This window comes from Leptinotarsa decemlineata, unplaced genomic scaffold (assembly GCF_025532065.1).
Source record: "Leptinotarsa decemlineata unplaced genomic scaffold, Ldec_3_MD MMD2_tig00003335_RagTag_RagTag, whole genome shotgun sequence".
NCBI classification, from domain to species: Eukaryota; Metazoa; Arthropoda; class Insecta; order Coleoptera; family Chrysomelidae; genus Leptinotarsa; species Leptinotarsa decemlineata.
Window position 1 is genome coordinate 5,771,984 of NW_027412587.1, and position 23,642 is coordinate 5,795,625.

The following is a 23,642-nucleotide window of genomic DNA, read 5'->3' on the forward strand; positions in this document are numbered from 1 at the left end:
CTACTATCAGAATTAATGAGGAATACCTAATCGGCATTCGAAATTGTGACAAACCTCACATGGTTGATAAACATAGACGACTTGAAAAAAATTCTGGACTTTGGCAGAATTTGATTTTGTTTTCCTTTTTTTAAAGTGGGGAAATTTTCTTAAATGCCTGTCACAATTCGATGCATCATCCATTGGCTCGTTCCGTGTCCAAAAGCATTTTCAGTTTTGGCCGTATCAATCATTCTTACCGAACAATGTGCGTTATTAACAATCCTTTGATGCAACTATGTATCGGTTTGTACGGTTACGCGTTTTAAAGTGGTTCGGATGAAAATGCAACAGTACTTCGTTTCCATTAGCCGTAACTTAACATGTTATCGGTTGCGTTACGGGTCTATTGTTACAAATAGATATGTCTCTTACAGGTATTTACATTCATTGGTTCAGCCAATACGCGTAACCGTTCTGGCTGAATTAACATAGTTCGGTTATAGTTTACAGAATGATTGATACGGACAAAACTCAAAATGCTTGCGGATGAGAAACGTATCACCTCGCAACGAGCTTAACATGTACAGTGTTACGTTACGGGTCATCGTCTCATATGCATACGCCCCTACAAGCCGAATCTCCATTGCATGCGGTGCATTACCTCTTTCGGTTGCTTTATGGAATAATTGATATGGCCAAAACTCAAATTGCATCTGGAAGCGTACTTTCTCATTTCGAACATGCATTGTGTAATATTATGAAACATTGACTCATATGGATACGGTCCTTAAGAGTACTCCTTATTCACTAGCCGTAACATAACATGTTCGTAGTTACGTTATGGGTTATTTGTTACAAATATACGCACCCCAATAAAGTCACTGAGTGAGTCAATGTGGGTAAGAAACGCCCCAAAATATCTAAATGGCATTTCGGGTCGAATGAAATGTTTTCACATATTTGAAATTATGTTCAAAGTTGTCTTAACAGTAGTAGTAGTAGTAGTAACATTTGACGTTTGTTTGAAAGTTGTTGACAATGTTTCATGGTGAATTTCACTAGTTCGGACTTCCATTGTCTAATATAATTCTGATATGATTCGAAAATAAAAATAAGCAAATCGCATATACCTACCGTTTATGTAGTAGCCACTATGTGCAAAATCGCAAAATACCGAACCATAAATGTAATTAAATTGGATAGTCTTTTTACAATGCACATTTTAGAATACATGTCAAATTCTTATAAAAATTGATACAATTGTCGTTTTAAATATTTAATATAGATAAACTTTGTTTTTTGCACTAAGTAATTTGGACGAATCGTTCAACAGTTATGACGATAAGATATACTTGACGCAACGCAGTAAGTCATTACGCGTCGCGTCTGCTGTAAGACGGAGGGGGACGATCCGCGGAGGTAGAGGGGCTGTCTAAGCAATGAAGCGCCATCGCCGAGAACGCGACAGACGTCGTTGACGTTTGTGTTAATTTTACGAATTTCTTTATAGGTAACATAATTCGATTCTCGAAGTTATTCATTACCTTAGTGCAGTTGACATATTTTTTTAGTTACTGTATTTTTAAAGTAAAAATATAAACTACTAACTGTTGCTCGCTCTTTTATTAACGTACAGCCGGAGCTACTGAACCTAGAATCTTGAAATATGCAGGTAGGTTCTTTGTATAGCGTAAATGAGGATCAAGAAAGAGAATCGGGAATTTCCACCCCCAATGGGGACGAATAGGGGTTCAAAGATTTTATTAGATTTCGTCAGTTTTGTAGTTGGAAAACTGAAGTTTTGGGTTGATAAAAAAATATTGTAACTATTTGTTTAAGATGGTCTGTCACGAAACTCAATGTGACAAACCAAATTCTACGCGGGCGAAGCCGCGGGCAACAACTAGACCTTATATATTACACGGAATTAGTCAGCGAAACGAAATCAAAAGTAGGCACGAAATGTAATTAGGTATGGCGTGATAGCTTGGCTAGCACCGACGTCTGGTTTCATTTGATTTGTGTATCTTGTCAGGTGTGACCGAATCGAAGCCGTACTACAATTTCTCCTCTTTTCCCACAACCTACTCACGCATCTCCGATTGCAAGATATAATTCGATTCCAAGAATGCCTTGGGATAATGTTTATGCTGTACAGATAATCTAAAATTAAACACGACCCGAAGTGCTACTCCTGATAACAGTGTCAAGGTCATTTCCTTCTCGTCAACGTCGATAAAAAACAAACACTGTGTTCAAATATTTATCAATTATTCGGTTCATTCAAATTCTCGATTGCTTCTTTGTAGGGTCGCCCTGTACCATTTCATTGGTACCGAACTTGACACACATTTCTAGATCGGATGATGGATTAGATTTGAATTCATAGATCTGGTGCTGATTGTTGGAAAGAAATAACACAAGGATAACTGGGGTCGCGGTTTTGTTTCTCTCGAGGAAAAGATCTGCAACAAGAATGAGGTTAAGTTCGAGCGTGTCGCAAAATTGGGCGAGTAACATTGGCGAAAATTATAGCTTGAGATGTGATTTAAAACGTACTGTATAGACCAGTTGCTTTACTATCAGTGGTTTCTAAAAATATGGAGGAAGCTTAAATATTTAGAATGCTTCACCATCTTGAGTGATCATGTCCTGAAATAAAAAAACACAGGGGTTTGTTTTGATACAACCAACTGGTCTTTAGCCTTTTCTGTTGAACTAAAACTAGGAATAAAGACATCAATACAATATAGTTATCGGAAGCAGTGATCAAAGACCCTCGACCGTGACTATCGCGAAATCTTTCTAATTTAACTTTGATGTAATGGCTAATCAGGTCGTCTTTATTGGTGGTATTTCAAAGAACGTTCTTCACAAATAGATGGTTCTCTCTTTATTGGGGTACCAAAATGATCATTATTGTGTCCAAAACTTTTTCTATTATGCAATAAAAATATATTGGTAAAATAGTATATTATGCAACGATCATTTAATGATGGTTTTTAATACACGAGCATTAACCGTACGGTTTAATAATTGTAATTAATCCGATTTCTTAAAAATATTAAAATTATTTATTATGCAGTTTGAAAAGTTTATTCAAGGTCTCACTGATCTGAAAGTGGAAGGAATATTTACATGTATTTATTTCGTTATTGGTAGTCTCAATACAGTCAAATATTGTATCGGAAATGCTGATTTCATTCTGAACCGAATTTTCAATGTAGCCTTTCGCCACTGAATTGGGTTTCCAGCCACCATGACGTTTTAATGCGGTAATATAACACACGACAGATTAAAAAAAATATTTTGAATTGTCCTTTTTCATTAAAATAATTAACGATAAAAGATTGTGTTGGGAACCAAATTTCGGCCCCGGTAATTGTAAATGTTAGTTATACTTTTGTTTTAGTTTCTACCACATCAACGATTAAGATTCCATTCATATATTTGACATTTTCGCATTTTAGGTCATATTGTTCGTGGTTTAGACATGCTCCCATTATTCCAAAAATCATTGCTATCTAAAACAAAAAATAAATTGAAAAAATACAACAATTAGAAATGAAAAAAAAAATTAAATGAAAAAGCAGGATAACATAGGCTAGCTTCGAATCCGCATCTCTTAATGTAGTTAGCGCCTTAGCCCGCTCCGCCACGAGTTACAAATTTTCTCGAAACTAATGAAATACAGTGCATTTCTTTAATGCCCCCCCCCCTTTTTAATTTTTTAACGGGTCAACTCAAAAAATTGAAATTTGGGATAATGAAATTAATGCATGAATACTTTATTTTGAAATGAAATTGACAGATGAAACTTTGAAGAATGCGACTGGGCGCCATCTGGAAAAAAATATTAGAAGGAAATACCTAATATTCGGCGTGAATACCTATCCGGTATTTCACGCCGAATATTTTCGAACACAGTAACGTCAATATCTCTAAAAATATTTATTATTCTCTGCCGTATATCCAATATTGTAGTAGGTTCAGTTTGGTAGACGTTTTTCTTCAAATAGCCCCATGAAAAAAAGTCCAAAGGTGTCAAATTTGGCGAGCGGGCTGGCCATTTTGTAGGACCTCGACGGCCAATCCAATGACCGGGAAAAGTAGTATCCAAATAGTAATAGTAGTAGTCACATTTACATATCAACTTGAATATATTACACACATACTCTATACCATTATAGGTAATTTTATAATCTTACTCAAATCGATAACGTTCTATTGCCAATCATACAATGCATAAAAATTGGGTTGAAGGAGTAATTTGTTTCAGATTTATTAAGTACATAATATTTTTGAAGAAGTATGTTTAATGAAACCTAACCTAGAAGATAACCTAGCCGACCCTGGATGTATTAAATGCAATAGAAACTGAACAAAAAATTACCACTTGAGGAAAATAGTTACATTACACATAGTAAGTATATTCACTAATAAAGGTGGTTGTTTTTGATTAAGTAAAATCATTAATAGTGGAATACATACCAGTAACTCTGAGATCTCCTTTTTATCTTGATATTTTTTGGTATTTGCTTCCTTCTAATGTACTAACTGATATGCAAATTCTGTACGCGAATATCCGGTCCGGCCAGCCTAGTGACCGGCGTGAATAGATACGTACTGTGCTATATGATCCTATCAACGGAGGACAACACTATGTATAAAAGGTGTTTCATAAATCACGAACCAAACTGAAGAGGCGATACAGTTCATATAACATGGGGTCTGATTCCATATAAACTATTTGTATAAGGTATCAAATTTGATTCCAAATGAAAAAAAAAATGTGATGCCGGTACTTGAAAATCCATGTGTTGTGAAAATCTCACAATAAATTGAATATGGAAAAAAAACAAAATAATTTTGGTATGAAATATACTTTACGAACTTTTCATGTTTTAAAATTCAAGTGTGTTTTGTTTAGGATAATTTGCCTAAATTTAAAAATGAAATCTAGGCTTACATTGGCTAATAATTGTCTGAACATTAGGTAATAATAAGGCAGCCCAAGCGGGGATTTCGGGATTTACTAAAGCGCGGCAGATTAATATACAGTGGGATACCTTGTACCCGGTTAAGTAACTCCACCAAATATGAACTCCATATATAAGGCCGCCTGTGAGTGATGAAGGATCAGATTAGTAAAAAAAATTGATCATCAGAAATTCTCGAGCGCGTCAGATTAAGGTAGGGTGAGTTAATTACCTCCTAAAAAGTGTATATTCCAGTAATCTGACGATTTGAGAGTGACGTAAAGAAAAGGGAGGGCAGCAAAGTTGTAAAAAAATAACGTCATTTCGGCATTCTCGAGCGTAGGTAATTTTTTTGTATTTCAAAGGAAATAATTCAAGGATAACGAAAAATATATAATATGACGATTTCCGCAAGCCGAAATAACAAAAATTCGTCGATAAAGTTTAATGCGTGCAGCTGTGTGATACCTATATTTCCCTCTTCGAGTTTCTATTTCTCTATTTACTTTTTCTCTATCTATTAGTCTCTCGCACTCCGTCCCCACTCTGAATTCTCTGTTGCCATGACGCCATCACAGCTGATCACAGAGACTCGTTCGTGATGAAGATGAAGATGATGATTAATTATTCAATTAATTGATGGATGTAGCCGTTACTACGTGGTAGGAAATCATAATGAAAAAAAGAGAAATTAAACTTTCTGTTTTGACCACTTTCACTTGTAACTAACGTTACTGCTGGTATAATAAATGAAACATCATTTGGCCCCTTTGAACTACTCAAAAGATCAGATATACATCAGCCTGGCTAGAAAAAGCATCTTTTTAACAAATATATTTTTTCAAGGACAAAACACAAGCACTACAGGAAAATCAGGCGGATGGTTCTTTTGTGGATAGAATCCAGCAGCAGCTGAGCTCCATACATAAGAACAATACTCCAGAAAAGGTCTGATCTGAGCTTCATAAAGCATCAAAAGTTGTTGAGGTGTGTACAGTTTTCTGGTTCAGAACAGTGTTCCAAGCTTTTGAGAAGCAGCCTTTGCAATTCTAGCAACATGATTGTGCCGAGACATATTGTGTCCATTTTAACTCCCAACAAACTTATCGAAGCAGAAATGTCTGTCCTAACGCTAGTTGCACACACACACACACCGATTTTGAACGGCCAGTATAAAATCGGCCGATATTTTATTGGTAGCGGGTGCTTGCACACTCACCGGATTTTTATCGGTCAAACAATCAGTTGCTTTGTAGTCGTAATTAGCACGCACTACCAAAACGAAGTTAATGCGTAGTAACTACAATTTCACCGAGCATTCGAGACTGGAATGGTCGGTAAAAAACCGGTGAGTATGCAAGAGTGTATTTAGTCATGTACGCCACTACTTCCCGGTACTGCCGGCGATACAGTGGCAGTGGACGGCTGCTCACCGGTATTTTACCGGCGACGATCACCGGTCGGCGTGTGTGCAAGGTCCCGTTTCACTATTGGAATTTGGACGACCGGTACAAAGTCGGCCGTCCAAAATCGGTGTGTGTGCAACTAGCGTAACATTATAATATCCGGTTCGGAGACATTTATCTTTTTGTAGAAAACCGACGCCTGGGTTATTGTGGTATTGAATTGAACCTGGTTAGTTTCTCCCCAATTCGAAATCACTTCTAGACACTGATCAATATTTACAACCTACTGCTGGTGAAGATGTGCATCTGCAGCCAATGTCCTGGAATCCAAATGGAATGACGAGACGAGTGTGCTGTCGTCAGCAAAGCAATATATTGGATTCTTCGTTTTTTCCAATAATTCGTAAAACACCAGCGTTGATTTGTGAAGGTATTCGAGAGATATTCATCGACGGCCACTTGCAGGAAAGTTCTTTCAGGAAGCTGGAGAGCCGTACACAAAAATGAACCGATAAGCCATAGCATCAAAGTTTATCCAGCAAACCCTCATGCCACACACGGTCAAAGGCATTAAAAATATCAAGCGCAACAGCTCTTGACTCTCCATGTTTCTCGATTGCGTTATTCCAAATATGGGTGACATACGATAGAAAGTAGCCTGTTGATCTTTGTTTCCGAATACCATATTGATGATTTGGAAGATTTTTCTTGTCTTTTTTGGAAATAGGCTGAACGCGAGCAATCTTCCAACACGAAGGAAAAACCCCTTCCTTGTTATACATGTTGAAAAGTCTGCAAAATATTGTCAAAGAAGGAGGATAGGCTGCTGCAATCCCTAAATCTGAACTATCGTGATTGTTTCCTTGGAGCGCTACAAGAAAGATCGCGAACGATACTGTAATATCGAATGAGAATTGCGGGAACGAATTCATCATGTGGTGTTTAGGAATAATGATATTTGAAACTTTAAGAAAGTGTTTCGCGAAAACATATATATCACTCGTATTTTACACTAACAATGGGTCGATTAATGTTTGGAACGGTTTCGCAGCAAATGTGGTTATTTTTAGCATTTTGCGTAATACTCGTGTATACTTTCTAAATACAAGAAATGCAACTAGACAACTCGTATTTATCATTTTAATTAGGTAACTTCTCGATATAATGTATTCGGTTTGCAACGTATCGAAATTGCACCATTCAAATGTTAATATGATAATTGTTACATTCTATCACGATCGTAGAACGCACGTAATGCGTTTTATTTTTACTTTGCCGTGGATTTTTTTGATTGCTTTCGGTATTTGAAGAGAGAAGCCAAGAAAATATATCGCAACAGTCAAAATAATAACACGGTAAATAGTATATTGAAGCCGTATCACAAACACGCTATAAAAGTTCATGTAAACGAAGGTCAGTAAAGTTTTTTCTTAAATATTTTGACAAATTTTAATTCTGTTAACTCATTTATGAGTTTCAAGGGAAATTTAAGAGAGACAACAATCCATCTCACTGAAATATACCATATACCTAATATTATACAAAGCGTTCCAACGAAAACTTGACCCCCCCCGTAAGTCAGAAACGGACGTGTAACCGAAAATTTCAAAGAACACTGCAATTTTTATTTCTAGGGGGACTAATTCTGATATGGAAATCATACCCGAAACTTCACCCTCTTGCGGTCATCAACTACCCCCTTTTTTTTCAATGGCATGGGGGGTCGAATGAATCATCATTCGAAAGGTATTTTGTTCCTCTATTACCTCTGTAATTTTTTCGAGAAATTGAATGTTTTATTTAGGAAAAAACAGAAAACTTGCTGTCGTTCATTTTAATGAGGAAATCAACAACAAATCATATCAGTGGAAACAAAATCAACGGATAAATTTTTCAAAATGGCCCCCACCTTGAGTCTTGACAGCTCGTAGGGCCTCGTTTAAACCCTGCTACCCAACATTTTACTGCTGTAAACGAAGGAACAGACTCACCCAGAGTAGAATTCAGTTCAGCTTTTATATTGTTCGGGCTGAGGCCTTTCAAATAAAAGTATTGTACCACGTAAGGATGACCAATTTTTTCCCATTTCACAAATTCACCAAAAAAAGTTCGCTATTGATGGCTGACAAACTAGTAAACAACGCAGCGTCTTCAGACTTGAAGCATATGCTTAAAAAAATGTGTACTTTTGTAATACACTGATAGTTCTCAAACAACTAGCGCCATCTCTAGGTTAGGCCGGGTACTTTTTGGACCACCCTCTTATTAATATGACATGAAAACACCAGAGGAGCTCTGATACAAGTTTTAATATATATTGACGTTTCTCGAACACAAACACTTGTGTTAAACAGTGTGTTTCAATTCTGTAAATCATAAAAAAAAATGTTTTTTACTAATATTTCACCTAACTAAGATATGAAGCACTGGCCGCACGTTTTCGATATTATGATCGTCCTTGTTCGTAGTTATTCAGTTTTCTTAGGTACCGGTTATAATGAATAGCCTTCGACATATATTTCTCTAGAATACCTTTACTTTCACCACTAGTACGGGAAGGTGTTTTTACTTTTTCTCCTTTAAGGGTGTCTTTTAGGGACAGTTAAGTCCATTTATGGTCCAGCCATCACTGATGGTGGGTAGGATGTGGTGTAGATCAACGTTGGTGTTTTCCGGAAATCCTTATTCTCCTACCATTCTTCTGTTATAACCAATGAAATAAAATACGAGGGTCATTTTTGAGTAAGAGCCAATTGTGTATCTTATCACATGATGCCCGTTAAAGTTCAGCCACTCTTTGCAAGCCTCTCATTAAGACGTAAGTTTCGTATTTCTAAAAGTGTTAGTTCTCTGATTATACTGCTTTCTTTGTCGCCATGTCAATCAATATAAATGTTCATGATGAGTACTGAATCATCCACCAGAAAGCCCTGACTTAGTACCACTAAACTTCCATCATTTGCAAAACTTAAGGAATTTCTTGTTGAAAAGCGCTTGAAAAATAATGACAGGTTGAAAAAAACTGTTACTAAGTGGTTCGACAATTAGTCGGAAAAGTTAGTACTATGATGATGGGATTCGAAAGTTTGTTCAACGATTTAACAAATATATAAATGTAAATTGCTTTGTTGACGATAGCACACTTGTCCCCTTTCCAATTCAAATGCCCGAACGTCAGCTGCAAATGAACATCTCTGGAAAATTGTTCAAATTCTAATAATTTCACGAACAAAGATGTGTTTCTTTGCAACGACTGAGTTAAACTCCTACCAAGTTTAGCTGTATTTCTAAAACTCATGATTTAAGCAAAAATTTTTTTCCTCATGGCTGAAAGGGTTTACAATCCAATAGATTTCTGATCTTTGACATGAAATCTTATACTTGAGTTCCACGTATAGATTCCACGCCGCTGAATATTTTCAATGTGGGCTCAGGTATGACAAAATTCGGTTGTTTCCCAACTGTTTTTTCTATTTTCAAAAGTGAGTTACTGAAGTTTAAGGAAAGTTCATTGTGGTCAAACCAGTCCTTGATTCATACTACTAGTCCTTTGACTTTGGACCAAAATTGTTCAGGGCAGAGGACAGCAGTGTAGTCTGCAAAGTCAATTTGAGGATTTGAACAGAGATACGCGACAGACTGTGGCTGCTCATCGTTTTGATGAGCAGCCACAGCCACAATACACCTCGAAGTTCACTGTTTAATAACTCTTTCATCTGGATACCTGCGTTTATGTGGAATAAACTTCCTGAAAACGTTTTTCCAAATGTAATCTCCAGCGATTACTTTCTACTACTTTCGCCTAGGCACCTCTCTTAGAGCGCCTGGAGGATTTTCCTGTAGTGCTTGTGTTTTGTCCTCAAAAGAACCGCAAAGACCTCATTATTAACAAACAAAATGGATTCACCAAAAAAAAAAACAACTGCTACCTAAGCAAAGAAATAGAAGTTTGATTCGATATAGGTCGCCTTTTTAAAGGCATTCTTCAGTCATAAATTATTGATCGCTAAGCTCAAAGTATTGGGTAGAAGGAAATGTTTAACATTGGATTCAATCCATCTCGATGAAGATGTATCATCAGAAGTGCCTCAAGAATCTCACATGGGTCCGCTGTTAATTCATTCATGGATGATGTGATGTAGAGTCACTTCATTACACTTAAATACAGATAAATGACAATTAGTAATTCAATTGATAATATGAAATAATCAAATGAAATGGCAACTTATAGAATCAAAGATTTTTGTCGTTTCAAAAATGTCCTCAAGATACCAAGTAATGAAACATGCATCTCCCATATAATGCTAAGCTTCACATCTGGAAACATATGTGGCCGCCCCGTTATAATATTGATGTTGATTTTATGAAGGGATATCAATATCAATTTCAGAAATATGGTATCAATGAGCTGCCATTAGGCAACAATTTTTTTTTTTTAAATACAGAGCCTAAACACAACACATTCGTGACCAGATAGCGTTGTTTCGACCCGCCAATGCTCCCATCAGTGGTGCTAGCCTTAACGACAAATGCATTGCTGGACTCAGCTTTCTTCGAAGAACAAGTCTGACAAAACAAAGGCGACGACATCTAACATTTTGAAGACTTCATCTATGGGATCGACAAAGAGCTCAATCCTCGAATATCAAATATAAACGAGGCTTTCCAAGGAGGCTCCCCAAGGCGGCTAGTTGCAAAGTCAAGCTTTGACATCGACGAGATTCGTTCGATGTCTTTCACCGCAAGACAATTGGTTGAAATAGCATCATCAGCTCCCGGTTCACATCGACCAAACAATTGGCGGTGCAACTGAAACATCCACCCACTCGACACCTACATCATGTGAGTGCGTATTTTTTATTGTTGACAATGAACGAAACGAAGTGAATCTAAAATGCCGCTCGGCTCTCTCTTATCTCTATTAATAACTCGCCGGTACAGCTTTCGCAATACGGGAGATGATTTTTGGGGTCTTGTCGCGATCTATCCATAAATCGGTTTGCATTTGGGTTGGAAAATTTGTGACTGTAAAATAACTCTAAATAATGCGGTGTATTATATACGCTGTCTGTGAATTTTAACAACAATTCATCAATTTCTATTCTGCCCCTCTCAAAGTAGTCCCCGTCGGAAGCAGTTCTGATATGCACTTCTTGGTATATCCTTGAGCTCTCTCAGTGATTCAGTTTTTATGCCCTCAGTCACAGGGGGGAAAATATGGTGAATACGGTGGCTAAAGCAAAATTTTTGGATTCTCGCAAGCGGCGGGTAACTAAGATAATATTCCTTATTGGCCGTACGATTTATGGCAAGAACTCCTGATGCACTACGTGCATCAGTGTTTTGTTATTGTTCCTTCAGTTATTTGCTATCTAACTAATACCTAGTCCTCACCTGTTTTCTACTTGTAATCACGTAGAAGTGCGAACAAAAGGCAGTTAATAATGGAACTTTTCTAACCTTTTATGCTGAAACTTGTTTGTGTTTGTCAATTATCCAAACCGATGAACAGGCAGATGTGGTCCCTTAGAATAGCCCACTAGATCACCTGATATGATGCCTCTCTTGTTACGCAACTCTGGTTTGACTTTTTCACGTGAAATTTCACACTGATACTTCTAATAAGTTATTCTTCATTACTATGATAAGGAAATATTTCGGTCATTCACGGAACCGGTCTAGGCTTACTAGATATCAATCATTTCTCGTTATCCACTGCTTCAAATTCAAAAATGCATGTAAAGCTGAAAATAGAAATCGATGACTTTTCATACGAGATTAACCCCTGGTTCCATTCATGATTGACGGTTGGAATTCAGCGTGTAACAAATATATGATGAAATTGGCCGATGCTTGATGAAAATCCATAACAAACTCTTTCAAAAAACACTTCATTGTGAGATTCTCACTGAACAGTTTTACAAAAACGCAACACGTGTTTCGCCATACCATGGCTTCTTCGGGCGTGTCTTTACTAATATATTCTACCTATTCAATGCTTAATATAACTATAATTGAAGTAGGCACCTACATTTCAAGTACCTGCGTTTGTAATGAATTAAATTACCTGTGATTATGTCCCACTTTCCACATTCGAAATAATATTTAGTAACATAGTAAAATAGTAGTAACAATTCTAATTGATCATTCAGTAAATTACCCGAATACTTGAATCTGTTGATTTCTAAACATTCTAGAAGATTGAGTTTCAAACTTTTCTCTTGTAAATGTAAGACGTCGTATTCATGATTGAATGCATGTCCTTCTGTTAAAAGGTGGTTTGCAAATGTGGAATTGGTCTTTCTTTTTACAAAACTACTTCTATGTTCTTTAATTCTTTGGGAAAATATTTTCCCTGTTTGGCCAATATACAATTTTGGGCAGGAACTACAAGGCAGCTTATATAATCCTGATCTATCCGACACCTAAGTTTTGTTTTTATTATGTTTAATAAATTTACTTAGACTAATATTCGTTCTGTAAGCTACGTTTACGCATTCTTTCTTCAAAAAATGGGCAATATTATTGGTGGGATCACCCTAGTATGTCCTATAACTGACGTTATATCATCCTGAAATTGGGTAGATCTGGTCCATGGCTTGCTTTTGTAGTTTTTGGAAAGAAGGGAGTCTACAATATCTAACTTATAACCACCCTGTATTTTACTGGATATATATGAGATAGGAAGCTGTTACATTCTTTGATATTATTACTTGTTATCGAGCTTATTTCAGGAATATTGTGGTGTTATTCTAGTGGAAAAATAACCTCGAAATTCTCCCGCATCCTACAATTTTCCTTGCGATTTCGGATGATAAAACGCGATATTTTTAGTCGCATTTCTAGTAGCTCCTGCATTTTAAATAGACTGTTTCAAAGGCTGTGACTAATCGGGAGACAATCGAGATGCAGTTTGTTAATGTCGACTAGGCTTATCGAATTGAGAACAAAGAACAATTGGTGTAATGAGTATCCTACTCGTTTCAATTGTTTTTAATGGTAACGGGAACGCTGGATTTTTCTGTAGCGGGAAGAACGTTAACTGGTATCAGAGTTGTATTTATTTATTTTAGTTTTTCAATTTTCTAAAGTACTGCTTTGAAGTCGCTGTGTGTTCACACTTTAATATTCTATTAATGCTCTGGTATTGAAAACTTCCAAAAAAATTCAATAATGAAGTTGCATAACATGAATATTTGTAATACATTGTTTGGAACCTTTGGTGTAGTAATGAATATTACTGGAGTTTTTTCCCAACACCAAACTGTTATATCAACACCTCAACACGTGTTTCAATTATCAAGTGATCATCTTCAAGAGGAAGATCAAACTCCTCTTGAAGATGATCACTTGGTGATCAAAATACGTGTCGAAATGTTAAAATAACGTAATATTCATAACATGAATATAGTGTGAAATGATTTTCAAATTAATTCATCGTCATTTGAAATGGTGATCAATGCATTTGCAGTAGGTATTTACCTTTTATTGATAATGAAATATTTATCTGTATGACAGAAAAAGGTTTAAATGTCATATTAAAATTAATTCATTGTATTCGTGTTCAATCTGTTCATTTGTATTATTTCATAGAAATTAAAGTAGATGATATTTGTTGCAACCCTCAGAACCTAAAAACAAAGCCATAAAGTTTTCTGATTGATTCAGCCGTTACTGGATGAAGATCTATAGTAATTTCATAAACTACACTTAACAATTTGATCTTCACAAACTTCATTTTCAAAATATATCACGACATGTTTCGCAATCACAGTAGCCTTTTCGTAGTAAATAACATACTGAATGTTCATTATTTTACTCTAATTTTCATATACTCATATAAGTGAGTACTTCTTTGATCATAAAAACCTAGAGCAGTATATAAAACTTGAGTAGATGCCCTAGGTCCTAGGTGATTACTTAGTATCTGAGGTATCTGAGAAGTTATCTCTGACTTATGATTACGTGGGGTATATAAAAATTAGAGTGAAAGAATCAAACATGTGATATACTTCGAAAATAATGTTTGTGACGACCAAATCGGAAGGTGTAGTTCATGAAAAGCCGTAAAGTACAAGCCTGATTAAATCGAGGTGATGACATCTTGAACGCCTTCTATGGATTGTACAGAAGACTCAATCCACGAATATCAAAGGTAAGCGTCTCCTCAAGATGGTCAGTTGCAAAGCCAAACTTTGAAATCGACCAAAGATTTTGTCATATGTCTTTCACTGCAGCTTTCACTACATGCCAACTAATTGAAATAATTCCCAAAAACAAAGCAGTCGTAATGCATCACTAGACGGCGCTGTTTTGACCGCCCCCCCCCCCCCCCGTGGGTTGAGTGCCCTGAGATAGAATCTTTCCCACACGGTTACTGTGTGCAGAAGCTACAATTTCGTCCATCCACCTCCACTCATTCCTGAGTGGACCTCAACCTGCTGATGGGTACTTTAGCAAGATTGACATCTGACCTCCTGCGGTCGAAAGTCAGCCTTTGGTTGCTTTCACTCTCGTGGTCTGTTGATTTTATTTGTCGTGACTTTACTGTGTAATGATTGCATGGAGGTCTCCTTAACCTTACCGGAGACATGTGTCTTTCGGTCGCGAACTATGTCCGCATGTGTGTGTATTGGTATTCTTTCGAATACGTTTTGGGCGCGATCTCTAGCGGATGTTGAGGTCCATATCCCGGTAGATGAATCTGTTAGGCATGTATCTTGAAGCGTTTACGGCAGCTCGTAAGCAAGCGTTCATGAACGTCTGGATACTGCGTCTGTTTGTCGCTGCGCACTGGCCCCAGGCAGTAGAGGCATACAGAATGATATGAAGTAGTACGGTCTTGATGAGAGCAGTTTCACATGGAGGCCTATGTTACTCCTGCGGCCTATGATTGGTATAGGTTCTGTCGGGTGGCTCTGGCCTCTGGTCTCTGACGTATGTTGGACCTGAACGTCAGTCTCCTGTCGAGGGTGACTCCCAGGTATCTTGCTTCGTTGGCCCACGGAATCTCTCATCCGTTGAAGTTGACGTTTCCTTCCGGGTGTACCAGCCTCCGGGTGAAAAGTATTGCCTGACTCTTGTCGGGGTGTATACTGATTTTCCAAAGGTTGGCACATTCCTCTAATCTGTCCGCTTGCTGTTGCAAATATCTGGTGACTTGCGCGTGGCTAGTGGATTTCGCCAGTAGAACTGTGTCGTCCGCGTAGAGTTCCAACTTGTTGAAGTTGTTCTCTGGCTTGGGCACGTCTGCTGTATATACCGAGAAGAGGTGTGGGAAAAGAATTGGACCTTGTGGGACTCCTGCTTCCAGAAGTCACACGGTAGAGAGTTTGTGTCCTACTCTGCAACAGCATCGTCCGTCTGCTAGAAAAGATTCAATAAGTCTTATCATTTGTTTCAAGTAGCCAAAATTGCTCATTTTGGCTAGAAGTCCGTCGTTTCAAACTCAGTCGAATGTCTTGGAGACGCCTAGGAATATCGCTCCCTTGTGGTATTCTTTGCCCAGGTTGAAACCTTCAGTCGCATAGTCTACTACCCTCAAGACTTGGATATCCTTTGCCCAGGTTGAAACCTTCAGTCGCATAGTCTACTACCCTCAGGACTTGGTCCTCCAGTCTTTTCAATGTGACTCGTTCTACCACCTTGCTCATCAGCATCGGTATGTGGATGACTGTTGCCACCTTGAATGGATATGAGAAGTGTTTTAGTCGGAGTATAGCATTTATAATGTTCTTCATTGCCGCTATACCTTTCCTTGGTAGGACCTTCAGAAAATGGTTTGGAATTTGGTTCGGACCTGGTACTTTCCGAGAGGCAAGGCCTTTTACGATGGCTTTCACTTCCTCGGAGGATGTTGGTGCCAGGGGTTGCGCGTTGTCCCATCGCTATCGTCTTATCCTGCGTACCGTCTGTTCGACTTGGTTTTCAATTTCTTCTACCTCGTTCGTAAAGGAGACATCATTTTTTCTACATTGTCTTTCGAAATTATCAGCTTTCCTTGCTCACCGTGTATTGGCGGGCATGCAGATTGGTGTTCGGTATTGAGTTCTTGTCGGTCTGTCCATTGTCGGTCTTAAAGTGCACGCAGCTCGTGTCGGCTCTGTGCATGCACGTTTTGTCTATTGGAGCGCGTGTTCTTTGGTATCTTCTCTTCAGGCGTCTTCTGATTCTGATGAGCTCCGTTATTTCCGGTGTAATGTGGTCCTGCAGATTGAAGCGCGTGGCTGGGACTTCTCGAGCGCTTCTCTCCGTGGATTGGACGATCGCCTGTTGCATCTGTGTTGTGGCGGTCTTCGTATAGATGAGAGGAATGTTTTTATCGCGTCGTGAACGCTGAAATTTATTCTAGTCGATGATTCTCTTGTTGATTCATCTGGTTCCCTTTCGGCTACTCCTACTGTGAATAAGATGAGGTTGTGGTCTGACGAATCTTCGTCTAGGACTTTCATCTCCGGTGTAGGGATATTTTGCACTTTGGCGACGTCGAGAATGTCTGGGATTTACAGAGGGGTATGAAGGGCTGAAAATATCAGCATGGGCTTGCGGTCTAGAGAAAAGTCCACGGTTGCATGTTTGTTTTTTAATACCCATTTTATTATTTCAAAAAATGTGGTATTAAAAATTGTAATCTCTATCAGTTGCCTTTCACACTATTCAATTTGAATTAATACCGTAGGAGTTATCGCAAAATTAAGGCAAAATTGACCAACAAAATATTTTCAAGTAGTTTCTTACATCGAGGTGACACGCTTGATGAATACTGGTTGTATTTGCATTAGTTTTGTTTTAGAAAGTTTATCATTTTGAAGGTTGAGGTCCCATTTTTGTTTTGTGTTATCTTTAGATAGATAGGCATTTACCTATTTTGAAATTAAAATTAATAATTGTGAAAATGCTTTCGTTGGAGCAACTTTTATCAAACATCATTATTTTTAGTTACGAAGAAAATGTAGGTATTCATATTCTGTTACCCATACGAATCCGGGACGGGTCGATGGTTTAGAATATAATACATGGTAAATTTGTATTTTCATTGTTTATAGTTGTATATCACTACCTCCATCTGCCAAAACTCTTGCAACTAGACTATTGTACGTGTATATATCATCCTATTATATACAAACTACTTGGTGTCAGAGCAGTCTTTTCCTGCAGCTTTCACCGCAGGTCAACTAATAGAAACCAGAAACAAAAAAACATATCATTCGTGATGCATTACCAGCCAGCTTAGTTTCGACGGGTAATTCATCATGAATGATTTGTTTTTTGGGCTCTGGTTTCTAATAGTTGACTTGCTGCAGAGAAAGACTGCACTGAGACCAATAATCTAATATATATTGTAATAATTTATTTATAAAGATTAAATGTTATATATTTTTGTCTTTTAAAAACCCTATGAATAATTTTATGAAGTATTTAATATTTTCTAATAAAGTTAATGTAATGTGATATTTGTGTAACTTGGACATTTTTTAATTACATGTTTATCAATTTTATTTAAGTAATACTGTATTTTGAGATTTCCACTGAAAAGTTCACCAAACCGCAACACGTTTCACTATACAATAGCTTCTTCAGGCGTGTTCATACTGTATGGATTTTCATCAAGTATTCATTTTTTTTCTATTCAAAACTTACCATGTATAGGGACTTCCGAACTTTGACAATTGATAACGGCCATCTTGTGGAAGCTACATCTGTCAAAGCAGTTGTCATTTATTCAGTCTGATTTGCCAAATCACTATGGACAGATATAGCATTGAACAACACGTGCAAATAATAAAATTGTTTTATCAAAATGGGTGTTCTGTTCGGGCAACGTACCGCGCGCTTCGCCCATTTTCACGGTCTCCATAATCGTCGTACCGAGAGAACTATCCGCAATGTGGTGAATAAATTTGAGTCCACTGGTTCAGTAAACGATCGACCAACACCCGTACGTCGCCAAACGCAAGATCTGCCGAAAATTATCGCCGCTGTCTGTGAGAGTATGCAGGATAATCTGGGGCAGACCACAGACTAGTGTGTTCACTAGCCCCATATTGTGGAGGTGTTTCCTTAGTTGACAGTGGCCAGTCAGTAATTCTACTGTTAATCGTGGATTTTTCCTGGTCATCGCCAGATATTTCTTCGGCGAAAGCTTTCCAGGGTCGCCAAGGGTGATCCTGGCAAGATTGCATCCTTTGATTTCATCCCATCTCTTTAGGAATTGAGCATGGGTGTGACGTTTGGCTAGTTCCACAATTGTCGAAGTCATCAGGCTGTAGGTGCCACTGGGTCCTAAAATTCTTAGTCCAGCCGCTTCCTTGGCTAAAGAGTCGGCAATGCGATTACCTTTACTCCTGTCGTGCCCTTTAATCCACCTCAGGATAATGTTATCTACCGAGGCTTTGGCTAAATCTTGCTGGCACTCTAGTACTAGACCTGAGGTAACACGTGGTCTGTTCAAGGCTAATAGGGCTTGTCTGCTATCAGTGCAGATTGTTATGTTTTTGCCAGACATTCTTTTCCTGGTTATTTATTTTGTGGCAATTGAGATACCAGCCAGTTCTGTTCGAACCACGCTGGTTATTTTTTCCCATTCCCCGCTTGATCCTGAGGCTTAGTGATCTGGAGTACACTCCACATCCTGAGCCTTCTTTGCTTTTTGAGCCGTCTGTATATATGCGTTTTGCATTTGTAGCATCTAACTCTGTGTTCTGTTTTATTAGTTTATTAAACACAAACATGGGTTCAATTACATCCCTGGTTGCCTGCAGCAGAGGTTGCGCAGTGAGCGCTTCTCGACATAGGCTCAGCCTCAATTGACCCATTCCTACTTCGAGGTTTACACCAGGCGTGCGCAATCGTAACATGACCATTAACGATGTTATATTCCACACACAATTGCATCAATATGTCTTTCAAACGAATAAAAAATTGTCAATGATATCTCACACACACTTTGTTTTATTTAAATTTTAAGATAGGAAGCGCCTAATGAAATACCCTATATCATTGAGTTACTTATGTGTTAGGTATGTACTGTGTATCTATCGGTACGGGTGGATTAGAAGAAGAGATCTCACGATGATATTCACGATGATTATTTTTTGAATGTACCTTGTATCTGTTCGGATTTCAAGAAAATATTTTGAACGAAATCTGTCTCGCTTGAATTTACACAGTTCAAAATGAATATTTAATTATCCTGGAGTATCGCACGAAACGAGAAAAACCCACTGATAAATATGTTTACACAAATTAAATTGTCCGGTTTTTCCCGCCATATTCATATTCTTATTTATAATCTTGTTTTCTGAGATGGAAATTGATATGTGCTCCGCAAATGCCGTCTGGATACGTGTTAAAAATAGATCAATAAATAATCAATGGTAGCCTTTCAATAAATTGCAATGTACAATGTGTTCATTTGAAAATTGTCGACCTTTTGTAATTCTGCATCACTCGAAATTCTCAGACACATATTTTCTAGAAATGCTTTTTCTAGATTCGGCCTCTCAGGTGTCCCACAAAAAGAAATCAAGGGGCGACAAATCTGGTTAGCGTGGAGGCTATTCAATGCTGCCATTACAGTTACGTGGAAAATGTACTTCACTCACTTTTCTACTCTAGTTACCTTACCCCTTTAGCTACACCACTAGTTTTATTATGGACTTATTACAAAAAGTCAAATGAAACATTTCTTACTAGAACGAATGTACGAATGTAGTAATTATTTTTTTGTGTCGGGAAATATTGATTAGGGTTTTGATAAATGTTTCTCGTTTGATACTAAACATGAATATTGATGAACATCATCTTTGATAGAAAAAGGAGACATTGTTTACAGTATTGAATGTGAAAATTATTGAGTTTTGATAGTGGAAGAACATTTTTTTTCGTGGCGTGTTGATAAATTGAATATAAATTAAGGACAAATCAATAAATGAGCAAATATTAGTAATAAATAAGTGTATAAATAAACTGGTCAATAAATAAAAGAATGTCAGCGTATACGTCTGTTTTCATGATGAACAAATAGTTTTTTTTGATATTCCTAATGGAATGGTTATAAACTAATCTAAGTTGACATTGAAGCTGAATGTTCAGGTTCTTTAAACATCCTTGTAGGTGATTTATCAAAAGATTCGACCAGTTTTGATTTCGTTATTTGCGTTCAAACACTTATTTGGGAAAATTCCAAATGTCTTTAGGCGACATCTTTTTTCCGAATTCAGTGACACATACAGGGTGTTTCAAATTTGATCCTCACCATTGGGATCTCGGAAACTATGAGAGATACGAGGATGGTTAGATTGGGGCAAAGTTGCGCAATTACCTGACCAACAATATGCCGTTGAGAAAGTTCTAAAACTCCGAGTATATCTGGAGATATCCGGAAAAATCAGAAATTTTCGAAAATGGTTTTTATTTTTTTCTGACTTCATTTTTCGAAGGATTTGAAAATAAATTGCACTTCCAAATTGCCACTTTTTCCCTGCTACATAATGGTGTTTTCAGACTTGGTATCCGACGTTTCGTCTTTCGGCCACCGTCATCAATTTATTTTTTCTCATGAGCGCTACATTGGATTCTTTCTGTTTTGAATATAACCAGATTTTACCTTTTCAATGATGTATCATAAGTTATCATTCTTTCATGAAAAATTGGGGATATTGAAAAAAATTAATTGTTTTCATAATAGGCTTTGACTTCGATTTTTCTAAATTTGACTTTCAATTTGTTACACTCAATGATATTTTGTTATTGTATAAGTCATTGAATTCTTGGCGAAAAATGGCTTTCACGAATGAAGAAAAAAGAGATATGATACAAATTTATTCCAAATACAATAGAAACGGTGTTAGGACATCGGAAATGTATTTAAACTTGTGTCCCGAAAGACGACAACCACATCGAACTATGTTCAAGTTATTGGATCAAAATATCACCGAGGTTGGTTCGTTTGAAAAGTCAATGAAAAAATACGGAGACAGAATCAACAATCAAAATTTGATAAATGAGGTGTGTATGAGGTAAATTAGACATTGTATCCTTTTCAATGAAAATAGAACTTTGAACAAATAACAATAATATAATTAACTGAAATGTAAAGACAAAAGTAAATCACAGCAAATGCTCAAAATGCTGGCCTTGTTCATGATAATACAACTCTGCCCTTCTTCGTATATTACTCACTGCACGATTAATTTCCCTCCTCCTCAATCTTTCGAACTCTCTAACAATGCTGTGTTGAAGGTCCTCAATATTTTGATATTCCCTCTGACCATAAACTCATTTTTTATGTACCCCATAAAAATGTATCTACAACAATGTCTGGAGATCTTGCTGGCCACCTCACCGGCCCATTATTCCTTATCCATTTATCATCAAACCTTTCAGTCAGGTAATTAAATACTTGTCTGGTAGTGTGCGGTGGAATACCATCATGTTCAAACCAGATTTTGTTATAGTTAGCCTAAGGTAGATCATCAAGATAGTTTTCGAAAATCGACATTGAAAATTGGTGATAGGTTTCTCTCTATCTTTGTAAATTTCTGCCCACACGTTAATACTAAATCGCATTTGAGGTCGAATTTCTCGGAACTGCATGGGTTATGCTATGCTCCAAATGTGTTCATTATTTCGGTTGAATATCCCACAATTCGTAAAAGTGCTTTCATCTGTCCAAATTACATTTTCCAGGAAAACAGGAAAATCGGGTCTTCTTATTAGCCAATTACAAAATTCTAATCGCCTTTCGGGATCACCTGGATACAATTTTTGAGAAAGTGTATTTTGTAACATTTCAAATCGCTTTTTTGAGATGTCTCCAAGCACTCGTATGACAAATTTTCATTTCGGAGGAAATTTGACGTGTAGATTTCCCCGGGTTCATGTTTATCTGCAAATTATTAATATTTATTGAAAAGGACACAATGTCTAACCCTCCTCATACATACCTTATTTATCTACTACTAGTACATACTTCAAAAAACCGCTGATATTCTTAATATTTTGCTAGTTTTACCTTATCGTCAGCGTATCCGATATTTCACTTTAAGTCCTATGTCATGCTGACATTAACAATATGAAAAGGTCACCCAAAGCCGAACGTTCAACGTTTTCTAGAAAGTTCATTCTATTCGACCGATGCCGATTATAAGATTCTGAACACCTACAAACACGTTGCCATCAATATATTTTAAGGGTAATACATTCAACCTAAACAGAAACCCGTGATTAATTATATATTTTTATGTTAATCATTACACATCTATTATAGACAAGTGCAGAAGCCTGCTGAAAGCGCAAGAAACAGAAAAACATGAATAACACCATAAAAAAATTATAAAAGGTAGAAAATGTTATGCTTATAACATGAAAAATAATTGATGTCAATCCAAGGTATTTTTCACAAAAAAAATGTTTTATTTATCATTTACTTGTATTAAAAAAAAGCTGAGAAATAATACAGATCATATGTCAACGTTTCGGAGACTGAAATCTGTTTCCTTCAGAATTGGAAAGAAATCCAATGAAACTTGTTCATTTTTGGTTCGTTTTGTTTTCAAAACTTCCTCGATAGATATCAAAAGAGTTTTGAATTGGGAAATATGTCAAAAGACTATTGCTTTCTTCCACAAAAAATGACTTTCGTTCAATATAAAAAGAAAATATATTAGGTCTCGCAAAAGATTTGGCATCGACTGCCAAATGAGAAATCGATTCCTTTCTTTCTCTGCAGCTTTCACCGCAAGCAGGCAACTAGATGAAACCAGAGCTCAAAGCATAGAAAAATATCTGATGAATGAATATTAGTAAGAGAATTTTTTTCCGATAGATGGACTATCTGTCAAGGTACTATAGAAAATCCAACTTCATTGCAAAATAAATGTGTGTTCTGTTATTCTCTGGGCAATTGTTTTCAGAAGATAATTTTTCAAAAAAATTCTATTTATTTTACAAGTTGATAACAGTTATATCTTTCCATAAAATCAATCGGAAGTTGCGAAGGTACTTGAATTTGTTATATTGATAATAATCCCATCCGGAGTTTATCGATTGTTTGAATAATTTCGTAATTCAATCGATTGGTTAGATTTAGATAGCAGTATTTGCAACATCAATTAATATTTCGAATCGATTTCGCTTTCCTTGAAATAAATCATTTTCAATTCGAAAATTATGAAGAAACTGTTGCGCAGCGATATTTCATTAATCAACAAGTTTTCTAGTAATGGTTTTATGCTTGACATCAATTAGTTTATTTTACTGTGAAATTAAAGAT

The 23,642-nt window shown here is 36.9% G+C and overlaps 1 protein-coding gene across 3 annotated transcripts in view; it reads left to right on the forward strand.

The window, feature by feature from the left end:
* The window catches only part of LOC111510154 (E3 ubiquitin-protein ligase RNF19A), a 113,575-nt gene that overhangs the window by 12,673 nt on the left and 77,260 nt on the right, over positions 1 to 23,642 (forward strand). Inside the window, exon 2 of one of the 3 annotated variants that reach the window (XM_074178010.1) lies at positions 4,262 to 4,405. The exons of the other annotated variants lie outside the window; for them this stretch is intronic. The gene's annotated coding sequence lies outside the window, so the exon portion shown is untranslated. The remainder of the gene's footprint in view (positions 1 to 4,261; positions 4,406 to 23,642) is intronic. 3 annotated transcript variants of the gene reach the window in all.